A 14,554-nucleotide genomic window follows, 5' to 3' on the forward strand; every position below is an offset into this window, starting at 1 on the left:
CACAGTAGTCCTCACAAAGAGAGAAGAAAGGGTGCAAACAGAAGCTGCCTTCATAGGCTCTGCTCAGTGCTGGATCTACATATCAGCTAAACAAGCTATAGCTTAGGGCCCCACTCTCTTGGGGCGCCACCCAAAAAAAATCACTATTAATATACTACACAATTACTGTGATAAAATACATATTTTGTTATGTGCAAATGGCTTTAGATACCTATTAGGTCCATAAATTACCATATAGCATATATTCAACACACACAAAAAAAAAACAGCGACAATTTGTTGTTGACAAAGGGCAGCTGGACATATAAAGGGCCCGTTACTCATCAAACCTAAATCTGGCCCTGGCTCTGCTACATGGACTCCACATGACAAAAGGATAAAGGTTTACCCAGTCACATGGAAGAGCCTCCAGCAGTACAACTGATTGTCCACTCAGACCTTCTCCCAACACATGGAGACAGAGCCCGGTTAGTGGACACATCATCAGGAGCAAGGCTTCACTATGCTTGAAGCGAACTAGGCAGGCATTCCAAAGTGGAAGGGAAGTGGTCGAAACAAACCTCCACAGACATAGACTGTGCTGTGGCATATCAAATGAGGAGTCCCCCCCCCCCCTTGCACACCAGCACAGCCCGTTTTTGACGCATTGTGGGCCAAAGAAAGTCTGAACACAGCAGAAACTTTAGACAAAGCGGGGGGAGCTTGTTCACAACAGTTACACAAATTTGCTGACAGGAATCATTGCCATGCTATTCTGGATCCCCTTTGCAGCATTTATACATTTATGCTATCCACTACAGCAAATGTAATTTTAGAGCCAGATTTGAAAGATGGAGCTTCCTGTTTGTTTTGCTCACCCTACTTGGTGGTTTGGTTGACTTATTAAAAACTTTCCTTTAAAAAAAATTATACATCAACTTGGTCAGATTTCAGTAGGGAGATGTTGACCTCTTCTAGAGGTTTGTAATAAATGCCTGTCTTACCTTGCCAGCTGGAGATATATACATATATATATATATATATATATATATATATATATATATACATATACATATACATATATATATACATATATATATACATATATATATATATATATACATATATATATATATATGTATATATATATACATATATATATATATATATATATATATATATATATACATATATATATACATATACATATATATATACATATATATATATATATATATATATATATGCTACGAAAGCATATATATATATATATATATATATATATATATATATATATATGCAGGTTTTGGTGTCTTCGGGTGTCTTCCCGTGTAAGAGTTGGGGTGTCTAGGCGACGTTTCGACGAGGTCTCACTCGTCATCTTCAGGCTGGTGCTTTCGGCTTCTTGTTACTGGAACAGAGCAGGATCTCAGTGTTTGAGTTCCTATAAATACTGTTGAGGGGGTGTGGTGTATAGCCTCCAACGTTCTGGGCAGAGAGGAAGTTCCCAGGTTAGTGTGCCTTTTCTTCTTTTGTTCCTTAATTACTTGAGGGATATCTTGAGTGATTTCTTGAGTGATATTCTGAGTACCACTTAGGTGGGTCATTAGGTGTGGATTAGTTGCTAAAGCTTTCGTGTCTTGACCTCTTGAGCTTGTGAAGAGTTTTTCTGAGAAGATGGCTGTACTGCACTTAGTTGTGCTCTGGCTTGGCTTCGTGTATAGGGGCGAGCTGTGGTTTTGTGCCCTGTGCCAGCCAGATCTGTGTAGGGATTGCAGGGGGGTGCAGCATCCGGAGGTGCCACTATGGTTTGGCTACTGGATGGTGTCTGTAATTTATCTGTGGAGAGGGTCTGGGTTTGGGTCTGGTGTGGTTGATTGGTGATGGCGTTCTGTGTGCCTCTGGTTCTGGTGTCGGTTTTTGTGGGGAGGGCTAATTTCCAGATGTCTGGCAGGCGGGACGTGTCGTCACGCTTGTTCATGTTGTGAGGGTGTTTCTCTATCTCGATGGCTTCCATGATTATTCTCTTGTGGTGATGTTCCATGTTAAAGAGCAATTTGGAATCTGCAAAATTAATTTTGTGTCCTGTTTCTTTCATGTGTTGGAAAAGAGAGGAAGTTTTTTCTTCTTTTTTGACGGCATTCTTGTGTTCTGCGATACGTGCATTTATTCGTCTGTTTGTTTGTCCAATGTACGTGGCTGGGCAGACTTTGCAGGGTATTTCATAGACCCCTTGGTTTTCCAACTGGATTTTATCTTTGGGGTTTCTGAGGATATTGGCTATTTTTTGGTTGGTGCAAAAGGCTGTTTTGATATTGTGTTTATGGAGGATTTTGCTAATTTTATCCGTAGTGCCCTTGATATAAGGAAGGAGGGCCATGCCATTGTTTTCTTCTGTGTCTTGGTTTTTGGGGGGTGTTTCTTTTTGGATTAGCTTCGTAACCCTGTTTTGCTGGTATCCATTGGCGATTAACACATTTGAGAGATTCTGTAACTCAGTTGTCAAGTGGTCTTTGTCAGCCAGGCGTTTGGTTCTGGAGATGAGAGTCTTGGCTACATAAACACATATATCAAACACAATATCAAAACAGGTCCAACACATGAAAGAAACAGGACACGAAATTAATTTTGCAGATTCCAAATTGCTCTTTAACATGGAACATCACCACAAGAGAATAATCATGGAAGCCATCGAGATAGAGAAACACCCTCACAACATGAACAAGCGTGACGACACGTCCCGCCTGCCAGACATCTGGAAATTAGCCCTCCCCACAAAAACCGACACCAGAACCAGAGGCACACAGAATGCCATCACCAATCAACCACACCAGACCCAAACCCAGACCCTCTCCACAGATAAATTACAGACACCATCCAGTAGCCAAACCATAGTGGCACCTCCGGATGCTGCACCCCCCTGCAATCCCTACACAGATCTGGCTGGCACAGGGCACAAAACCACAGCTCGCCCCTATACACGAAGCCAAGCCAGAGCACAACTAAGTGCAGTACAGCCATCTTCTCAGAAAAACTCTTCACAAGCTCAAGAGGTCAAGACACGAAAGCTTTAGCAACTAATCCACACCTAATGACCCACCTAAGTGGTACTCAGAATATCACTCAAGAAATCACTCAAGATATCCCTCAAGTAATTAAGGAACAAAAGAAGAAAAGGCACACTAACCTGGGAACTTCCTCTCTGCCCAGAACGTTGGAGGCTATACACCACACCCCCTCAACAGTATTTATAGGAACTCAAACACTGAGATCCTGCTCTGTTCCAGTAACAAGAAGCCGAAAGCACCAGCCTGAAGATGACGAGTGAGACCTCGTCGAAACGTCGCCTAGACACCCCAACTCTTACACGGGAAGACACCCGAAGACACCAAAACCTGCATTCCTGTACCCGTGAAAATCTACGAAAGCAAATATATATATATATATATATATATATATATATGGATGCTTTTCCTTCCTTTTGAAATTTTAGTTGCTTTGTTTTGCCTGCTATTTTCTTGTTGATGTTGTTGTTGAGTTGCTAGTTGTTGACTCTGAATTATTTTCACTTCCCTCTGATCCTCTGGAGTAACATCAGTTGACTGCCATGACAGCTAGTTTAAATGAGGGCAGAGCCAGTTAGCAAACACAGCTGCTGGAGGGAATGGTTAGGTGACTGTACCCAGCTGCTGAATGCTTCAGCAAGCTATGCCAACAGAAGGTTTTTGATTTCAAGCAAGTGGGCACCTTATGGAATACATTTGCATGCTGTTAGCTCCAACTGCAATGAATTCCCATTTGACAAATGAATAGTAACCAATAACCAAGTCCAAATATTATAATTGGATTGGAACAAATTCAGATCCCGCGACACACTCGCTTATTCAATGTACTGCTGATGGCAAATCCTGTGACACTCACAGTCTTGTTGTGCTCTGCAACAAAGTTTTGCATCTAGACCGGGATGGGGAACTTGAGGCTCAGAGTGGCCCCCAGGTCTCTAGGTCTAACTCTTGGGACTCTCTGCAAGTCAAAAACTCTCACTGGCCCCACTTTATGCCCTTCTTGATTGCTTTTGTCTGGCTGGAATGAGCCATGAATTCTGATCATGTTCACTGCTTGTCTTGATGGTGTATGCAGAAACCAGATTTACTATGCAAAGGTAGACTTTGCATTTGTTGTTGCAGGTTGTGGAATGCGGTTCTATACACCAAGACTTTTGGAATAAAGTTTGCCGTTTCTGGCATAAGATTTGTAGACATGATGCTCTATACCCCTCTTAAACAATATGTAACATTCATGTACTTTTCTCCCCATTTTTGAAAATAACTTCCCTCATGACGAGTGAAATTGTGAACAATTAAAAAAGAAAAATGGCAGGGCCTCTGGAGACCGACTAAAATTGGTTTGTGGTCTGAATTAGGAAAATCCCAATAATATTCATTTTAATATATTCTGTGGTTGTCAGCTATGTACGTATAATTATTTTCCAGTAAGTTCATCTGCCACAGGCCTGATAGTGATCAGTTGCTGTTTGTTCTACTCAGATAAGATCCTTAACATAACAGTGAACTGCAGGAAGAAAAATGGGAGACATTGTTCTCTAAGTCTGGGACCTTACTCAGGAGTAGACAAGTTACAATGAATTCCATTTACAGTGACCTTGTCTGCCATAACGTATGGCTTTTTCTTCCACTGATAGGGAAGGTGGGCAGGCATGTGGGGTTAAGAACATAGCACCCAGTGACACGAGCCACATCACTTCGGCAAAGATGTCTAGTCTGGGTATCTTTTCCAGGAATTGCTTTTAGAACAGCAGGAGGAAGTGAACTATTATCAGGCAGCCAGAATCAGTGCTCTTACTTGAGCCCTCAATGCTGCCATCTCCCACAAGGCCTTCTCTTCTCAGACATGCCTCTCATGGACTCAATAATTTCTGGAACCCTTTATATATAGAAACGTGAGGGCAAGTGTGCACCTGCATGACTACAAAGAAATCCCAGAATTAAAAAAAACCACCTCATTAAAAAGACGTCCACGTCCCCAAGATAGTCCTTGAGCCAGATTCAGCCACCCAGCCCTGCTAGCAGAAACTAGCACAATGGCTCCCACTCGTTCAGTGGGGCTTTCCCCACCCTCTTCTCTCCATGTGCACCCTATGCCTCCCCTGAAGGGTTGTAAGACCCCTCATGGAAGGAGGGGGGAGATGATTCCATCAGACAAGCCAGAAAGAATTCCACGCCTTTTTTCCAAAGTCTTCCCGCCACTTGTCGCCAAAATGCCTTTCTCCATCTAATTATTCACTTTGATCCATACAGCATAAGGCTTGTCATATCTTTTACATTGACACGGATTGGGAACATGGGACCATCCACATGTTGTTGAATTTTGTCTCCCTGCTCTTTAGCTATTCTGGCCAAGGCTGAGTGCAACAGTCTCTGGTGAGCTAAATGGCCCCCACTCCTGCTTAACGAGAACCTTGTACTGCAAAATATTCTATGCCAGATCCCAACACTGAAGTACACACCTGACCAGTAGCCACTGGGCTATAGCATGCTTCAGCTAGATGAGGTTGCTTCACAGAAATCCACTCATTCACTGAGCACTGAGGGAATGAAAAGGAGGGTAGATGGGCTCCATTTGCAGGGATATTGACCAAAAAGCTAGATGAGATGATGAATGGAAAAAAGGAATGAAATGCACCACATTGTAAATTGATTGGATGATACTACCATGCTGTATGATCATCAATAAGACATATAAATCACTGATAATATTTTAAGAGGCAGCAAAGTCACTCAGTAATACTTGGGTTTACCTCTCAAAGGTAAACGTTTGCTTTCATAATGAAGAAATTACAGTGTACACCCTCCAGCATGTGACAGACAAAATTACACACATTTGTTTAAGATCACTATAAACGACGAATTTGTATTATAGAAACGAATGAGCAAGCATGACCTGCCAAAAACATTTAAAGCACAATCCTAGGTGTGTTTACTCTGAAATAAATCCCACTAAAGTCAGTGAGATCTACTACCCTCAGTAAGTAATGAATATGGAACTGCAATCTTAAAACGTTCACCTGAAAACCTATTTTTATCTACATTCCTTGTGTCATTAGCAATGGAAATTCTCGCTGTATGTTCCAGATTTTACAGGCTTAAGCCTTACCACCCCACAATGAAACCATTCAGTTTAATCCTCACTTACAGCTGCAAAAATGGAAGTTTGCGAGGCCTTAAAGAATCCCTTGGCAGAAGTAGAAGAACTCATGTTTCCCCAGTTTGTAATTTTGTGATTAACTGAAGCCCTGCTCTGTCGTTTCAAGATGGCTGCTGTATTACAACAGTGCCAGTTCCCCTCAGTACCAAGAGCCTCACTATTTCAAGCATCATTTTGCACTGGCATTTTCCCATCACAAGAGGTACTGACATTAAATGCAGAATGATGATTAAAGCAGCAATTCACCACAGCTAGAGGTAAAAGTAAATATTATGCTTTAAAATTGTTTTCTGATGGAGGTAGTAATTAGGTGCCAACCATTCTGTCAACAAACTGAACCTCATTAGTACGAGAAACTCTCCACGTTCCCTCCACCCCAACCCAATCTACTTCTCCTGAAGTAAACTCATTAGTGTTATCAACTGAAGGCCTGTAAATCTAACACCCTGTAACAGGAAAATAACGGAATTAAGGTGTTTGCTCTTCACTGAAGAATGGACAGATTTAAAATAAGAATGCCAAACACCTGTCATGTGCAAAGCACAGGGGGAGAATGATGTCACAAATGACATATCTCTTCATGTCAGTGTGACTTCCACATCAGTTTTTTCTCATGAGATACTGAAAATGGGAAGCTGTCAGAGAGAGTGGGGCAGAGATATACATTATTGCTCTTCTTGTGCCAACTATGAAGATTTTTGGCACTGCAGATAAATCATCAACATTATTTCTCTGATTTAGAAAGAGACTTTTAGAGTAAGAAAGGTATCAAAGTTTGGTTTCAGAGCGTTCTTCTAAGAAAGCAAAAACACAAAGATTAAGCAAAGCGAAGGAGGTGCACTTGAAGTTTTGTAAATCAAGCAAAGGACTCTCATAAGACGTTACCCGGTTGATTTAAGGGCTGACTCATGTGCATAGTAGTCAACATTGCATGGAGCCTCTATGGATACAAGAACCTCTCCACTTCAGAATGGGTAGAGGGCGATCAGAACAGCAACTGTGCCAGAGTTGGACAGACCCACCTTCCTCACAGCGTCTCCTTGCACTTGTAATCATTAATACTGATTGGCATGAGTGGCTTGACAAAACCCGCAGTAATGACTCCATGCTTGAAATAGACTCCGAACACCAGTTTTCCAGGACTTCTATCTCCTGGACTACCCTGGCTATCCAGCTGCTTTACACAGTGTCCCAAAGACCATTTCTGATGTTGCCTCAAGACAAGAGGTGCCCATACCAGAAGACACAGATGTGCTAATTTTTTATTACTTTTCTAAGGTACATCTCTGCAGCTTACACAGATCACAGGCCAACTGACATATAGCTTCCAAACCCCGTGCCCTGGCCCAATAAGATCTGTACTACAAGAGGCATTCAGTTTATGATAGACTGTCCCCATCTCATCCCCAATTTCAGAGCACATCACGAACCTTTTGCAGTGTATCTTTTGGGTTACTCCTCCTTTCTGTCTTAATAGTTATTGTTTATGCCTGTTCTCAGAGGCAAAACAACTTTCGAATGTATTTTTTTTGCAGCTTCATAACAATATCTTTATGCTTGCATGATGGTTGAGTTTATGCATGATTGGATGGCATTATAGTGTACATTATCTGGGCTGGAAAATGAGTGGGGTGGGGGAAGAGTGTCTAGACCTAATTGCTGTCTGTTCTATTTGTTGCAATAGTGACAAATGCAGAATGGACACTTCATAAAGAATAATGATGCTATTGATACATTTTTAAAAAGAAAACAGAAAACCAACAGCAACATTAAATAAAAATGTTTTATGTGCTTTGGAACAAATTGATTTCCATGTACAACATCCAGCCCCTTCTGTTTTTCTACGAAGCAATTTTCTGCCTTGACAATTTCAAGGAAATTTACATTTCCAGAAAGCACGGTGGCCTTCCTAACCTTTCCTTTTGATACACTCATCCTCTTAAAGAATTCACAGTGCTGAACTCTGAGTTATGGAAACTTCTCCTACATGCATAGATTTGTGATTCAAGTGCAATGGGATTTAGCTACATCAGCCTTTGCCAACCTGCTGCCCTCCAGATTTTTTGGGCTACAAGAAGTAGGAGAGGGTGCTCAGGGGTGATCGTGTCACTGGCCTGAGCCAGCCAGATGTTCCATATGTCATCCAGGGCTTTGACAGGAGTGCCAGTCATCTCAGCAATGAACTCTTGTAGAGCCATCTATCAACATCTGAGAGCAAACCATCTTCATAGGCTCCCCACCTCTGCAGAGGGGGAAGGATTCTGAGAGCCTAAATCTCAACAGGATCTGACCATGACAAGGGCCTGATGTCAATATCCCCCACTTTCAGATCATCTTCTTCCTGCCCAGTCAAGAAAACAAGGCCCAGAATGTGAGCCCTGTGCTGGGATGACTGAAGATAGCCATGACAAAATTATCTTAATCGGATAGTGCACAACTGCATCTTCCGTAAGTCCCCCTGAAGTTTATGGAGCTTAAATGTATATTAATTATGGAGGACAGTAGCCAAGAATTTCTGGATCATATCCCAGAATGTACATTGTGTCATTTTATGTTCCCGGAGTAGATCATAAAGCAATTCAATATTTTGGCAAGTTTGATCTCTTGGAGGACTTTAAAGCAAAACAAGGCAAACGTGCGGGCAAAACCTAAAGGGATTGGATATACATTTACTTTTATTGCCACACTTCTGCCATGCCAATGCCCACCATCAACCATGCTGCTGCTGTGCCTCGGCTCTCGCTAAACTCAGTGAGAGCCTAGGCGACGCTCAAACTTTTGTTGCTGGGCCTTTTGCAATTCCACCGCCTGAGGTGAGCGCTACACCCCACTTTATGAACAGGCCGGCTCTGGCCAAAACACTGGGTTCTTACAGAGAGCAAGTCTCTTTCAGCCCCAGTTCCAAGACACGGTTGTTTCATTCTCTTTCTCACTCAGACACTTTGATGGCATCACCTCCAGCCTGTGGGTAAGGAAGGCACATATCGTTCCATAAGGACCTGCAGCTGTTTAACTTCTATTGGCAGCGTATCACCTGTACCAGGACATTTCTTTAGTTATACAAAGGCTCATTCTGCCAACAAAAGGGAGTCTGCCAGGCCAAACTTTTCTACTCCTCCAGACCAGGCAGAATACACTAGGATGCAATATTGCCTTTCACAAAGGTAGCAGCTACAGATCACACAGGGAGGCATGCTTGGGCAAATATATTGTCATTCCAGTTGCCATACCCTTGCTCATCCTTGCTCAACCTTGTGCCTTCCAGATGTTTTGGACCTCAGCTCGCATCATCAATAGCCATTGGGCCTGCAGGCTGGTGCTGCTGCAAGTTGCACTCCTAAACAACTGGAGGATGCCAGGTTAGGACAGACCACTCTTGAAGTTGTGGGGTTCACTCACTCATAGCAGTACAAAATAGTGTTACAAAATCATTCCTGCGGAGAGGGCATATTATTTCCCTATATTCAAACGAACCATTTATGTTATGTGGCTTCTGATTGTCCCTGTAGCAGAAGCAGTGCTATTTTTCTAGAAAAAGAGGTGCTGGAACGCATCATGGATGCCTCCCTCGTTCTCTGATAATGGCAATGGCACCCCCTCAAGAAGTGCCAGAACTGATTTCTGGTAAATTCTGGCTGGGGGGAAAAGCTCTGAGCAAAAATCTGTCTAGAGCACACAGTGAACCATAATTTGTACAATGAAAAACACGGCATTCAGGAATCAGAGGCAGTTTTAATTAAAGTGAGGAACAGCCCCACTGGATGAGAAGTGGGATTAATTATGGCTGTTGGTAGTAATAATACTGTTGGGTGGCGATGTTTTGCTAGATGAAGAAGAAGAAGAAGAAGAAGAAGAAGAAGAAGAAGAAGAAGAAGAGGAGGAGGAGTTTGGATTTGATATCCCGCCTTTCACTCCCCTTCAGGAGTCTCAAAGCGGCTAACAATCTCCTTTCCCTTCCTCCCCCACAACAAACACTCTGTGAGGTGAGTGGGGCTGAGAGACTTCACAGAAGTGTGACTGGCCCAAGGTCACCCAGCAGCTGCATGTGGAGGAGCGGAGACATGAACCCGGTTCCCCAGATTACGTGACTACCGCTCTTAACCACTACACCACACTGGCATACATATCTACAACTCCTAGAACCATGCAGTTGAATTTGAGACAGCCTCATCCTCAGACTGAGGGCAAGATTCTGTAGCATGTGAGTGACTTACCACTACGTGACGAGTAACCAATTCTACTACTACAGTATGTAGCATAGCTCCACTCTCTGCCTGGTACTTTTACTTGGGTCACTTGATTCCGTGTGAATCTTTTTATGCCAGCATCAGCCACCACCAGGAACGGGTCAGATTGGCATGTGAGCTCTGGCCTGATTTAAAACTCTGACTCTGCAGGCAGTGTTTTAATGACCTCCAACAAATACCGGCTCCATGTTCATGGGGGGGGGGATCAGTATGTAGAAAAGAAATGCCAGAGTAATTTTCAGTCTTCACGTGTCAAACGAGTCGATGCAGCAATCTGATAAAAACTGTCAGGAGAAATGTGGAAATTTATCATGGCAGGATGTGTGCATTTTTAGAATTTCCCAAAGGAGCACAGAAGCAAATTCCAAATGTCCATCCCATGTGGAACAGGAACACCCATAGGACAGGCAGAAAGCAAGACTGGCATCAGCAGCACTGTCCCAATTAATTCGCAGGAGCAAAGCCCTGCAATGCAATTCTCTACAGTAAATCCTCTCCTTGTGCACCATTGTTCCAGGTAGAGCTATGTATTTAAACACACAAGAAAGATAATATAGACATGTATGAAGCCACACTGGAGATTTCTTCTTATAGGACAGCCTATAAACACTACAGATAAATACATGCACACCAAACTTCATTTATAGCCACAGCAAAGCACATTGACCTTTTGCTGTTAAATGCCTTATCGTGACGTTATAGGAGCGTGTCTCGTTTCTGTTAGCTTAGCTTTAGAAAGTACACAGTTATAAAGATGTACCAGCCCTTGAGTTGTTAGCAGTTGTTAGAAAAACAATGTAAGAATGGTATGAGGCCACTTGATTCTCCCAGAGACAGTGGATCACTATGGTAACATGTTTTGCTTGAGTTTCTCACACTGCAGAGAAATTGAGAAAAGTGTATTGTTATGTATTCGCTGATACCAGAATGGCAAGGGATCTCAGGGGTCCCACTGCAAAACTTGAGTTTAGCTTCCTTGAAATGCTGGTCACTGAAGACTACGCCATTTCTGTGATATAAGGTTGAGTTACACACACACACACACACACACACACACACACACACACATATACAGTTACAGGTAGGTAGCCATATTGGTCTGCCGTAGTCGAAACAAAATAAAGTTCCTTCCAGTAGCACATTAGAGACCAACTAAGTTTGTTATTAGTATGAGCTTTCATGTGGTATCTGAAGAAGTGTGCATGCACACGAAAGCTCATACCAATAACAAACTTAGTTGGTCTCTAAGGTGCTACTGGAAGGAACTTTTTTATTTTGTTTTGACATTATATATATAATGAAATATATAATTTTCCGTGAAAATCTACGAAAGCATATATATATATATATATATATATATATATATATATATAGTTTGTTGTTGTTGTTTAGTCGTTTAGTCGTGTCCGACTCTTCATGACCCCATGGACCAGAGCATGCCAGGCACTCCTGTCTTCCACTGCCTCCCGCAATTTGGTCAATACACACACACACACACACACACACACACACACACAGGCTGAGTAGAAAATAGAAGGTCCATGTCATTAACATTCTAGCAAATTCTGCTGCCTCACTACGTTTCAGGGGGGCACCCAAATCATAACTTTGGATTCTCACAGAGAGCAAGTCTTCCTTCCTTCCTTCCTTCCTTCCTTCCTTCCTCGCCCATCTGACTGGGTTTCCCCAGGCACTCTGGGTGGCTTGCAACAGAATGTTAAAATACAATGATCTGTTGTTGTTGTTTAGTCGTTTAGTCGTGTCCGACTCTTCGTGACCCCATGGACCAGGGCACGCCAGGCACTCCTGTCTTCCACTGCCTCCCCCCTTCATGGATCACTGCCTTGCCGTGGTGAAGGGGCTTGAATAACTCGGAGAAGCTATGAGCTATGCCGTGCAGGGCCACCCAAGATGGACAGGTCATAGTGGAGAGTTTTGACCAAACGTGATCTACCTGGAGCAGGAACCAGCATGCCACTCCAGTATCCCTGCCAAGGAAACTGCATGGACAAAGACAACAGGCATACAATAATCTATTAAACATTAAACGCTTCCCTAAACAGGGCTGCCTTCAGATGTCTTCTAAAAGTCTGGTAGTTGTTTTTCTCTGACATCTGGTGGGAGGGCGTTCCACAGGGCGGGTGCCACGCCCGAGAAGGCCCTCGGCACTGTCATGTCTCTCTGTCTTTCCAGCCTCAGCTTTCAAGACTAATTGGGCATTGTTCTCCCTCAAGAATGCCTTGTTGACGTCACCTCCAGACATGAACAAGGCATGTGCACTTTGGCTTAATCTCTTCCTTGTCATAGTGGGTACAGTCTTCATCAAGGCAGGAAAGTCTTGACCTGCAGGCTTTTAAAACACCAATGTACCATCTGTGTGCTGCATGATGAGCAAAAACTATGAAATCCACAGCTGAGCAATTCCTTTATTAAGTCCAACCAAAGTGTCACAACATTGTTGCACAAAACTGTGGCAAGCTCTTGAGTTCTCCCAACACTCTTCAACAAGCTCATTTAGTGATCCTTGAGCTACACCAAAGCCTGAAAAGACAGTCACCTCTGCACAACCAATACGTACCTGGATATGCTGCATACCTGAATCTTCAATGAATAGAATGAAATGCTCTTTCCTTTTCATAAAGATGGAAAACTTGTCTCTCCACTGAGATACAAGAACAGCCCAAAGCCTGGCCCAAGACATTTTGCTATCTGAGGCAAAGAACAAGATGCTTTCCCCATGCTATGTGCATAATTCTAATTCTCCCCTGGTCTCCTTGGTGGCCCAAATAGGACTAATTTAGCCAGCTAGCCCTGGTGATCATCTAATGTTTACTGCTAAGTTGATTTTTGAATTCTGAATTTATTGGTATTCATGTTTTATACTGTATTTTATGCTGGTTTTTTGTTGCATCAATTAAGTGTTTTAAATTTGTTGTTACCCGCCCTGAGCCCGGTTTTCTGAACCAGGAAGGGCGGGATATAAATAAAAAAATTATTATTTTATTATTATAAGCTGACTGGGGAGGCAGCTGAATTTCACTTACTTTGATCCTGACAACTGGAAGGAATCCTCCACTGAAGCCTATTTGGGGTGTGTATGAGACAGACTGAATGGCACACACAGCTCTCATCTCCAATACAGGTGAATGGCTGCTGCGGACTGTGATAGGAGAAATGGCCAGGAGAATCTTCCCTCCTGAGGCAACTGTCTCACTCTGTCTAATGATAGGGCCAGCCCTGGAATGAAACAGCACACTTTTGCTTTCTGAATGATCTCTACGCTTTTGTTTCTTTACATGATCTCATATACAATGCAGCATTTACATCAAGTCTGCAGCACCTGGGGAGGTGTCTTTCAACGGCTCTGTCTTTTCCTACCTGCTTTACACTTCCATGTGTTTCGTTCCCATTTGATGATAAATCAAGGCACCCCCAGAGGTTTTATTGGTACACTGCTCAGTAAAAAGATTTTAGAATAATATCAGATCAAATAAATTATGCCTGGGCAATGTATCAGTATATAGTTGGCCTCAGTGTTCAATAGCAATTAAAGTGTGCCTTCTTACCTCTCTCTCGCTGTGGGAGAGAAACTCAAAGCTTCCCCAGAATGGAGTGAAGGATGCCTAAAAGCTCGTGCTGTTTTCTGAAGCTCTCTTCATGGCCAACTTCTCTTCGAGACACTGCAACATAATGGAGTTGAGTTGCTTTAATTAACTGCACATTCCTGGGGCCTAAAGTGCCTGTAGAGGATTCATGAAGCCTTTCTGCCAATATTAAACACAGATCAACTCTGTGCTAGTAAAGGAAACTAATGTGTTTTCTGACCTGTCCCAAAGGCTTGGAGTGAACAAAAGAAAGGTCATTATTTCCAAGAGACTCTACTAAAACCTCTCTGCAGTGTCAGTTTTGTTGACATCCCCCCTCATTCCAGCTGGTAATACTGCAGTATCATTGCTGCCGGAGGCCTAAGAACTGCCAGGAAAGAACTGGCTTTCCCAGATATGGATTAATGCAACTTAACACAAGTTGTCCTGTTATTCAGGACGGCCACTTGCCAAAAGGAAACTGTCAAGTGTGAAGAAAACAGGATGCCTTCTAGAAGG

The 14,554-nt window shown here is 42.8% G+C and overlaps 1 long non-coding RNA gene across 1 annotated transcript in view; it reads right to left on the reverse strand.

Moving 5' to 3' along the window:
• LOC310706384 overlaps nucleotides 1–14,554 on the reverse strand; it is a 74,068-nt gene that overhangs the window by 37,794 nt on the left and 21,720 nt on the right. The window contains exon 4 of the long non-coding RNA XR_014525813.1: nucleotides 14,018–14,131. This is a non-coding gene — a long non-coding RNA (uncharacterized lncRNA). The remainder of the gene's footprint in view (nucleotides 1–14,017; nucleotides 14,132–14,554) is intronic.

This window comes from Podarcis liolepis (genome assembly GCF_965112155.1).
Source record: "Podarcis liolepis genome assembly, chromosome: 4".
NCBI classification, from domain to species: domain Eukaryota; kingdom Metazoa; phylum Chordata; class Lepidosauria; order Squamata; family Lacertidae; genus Podarcis; species Podarcis liolepis.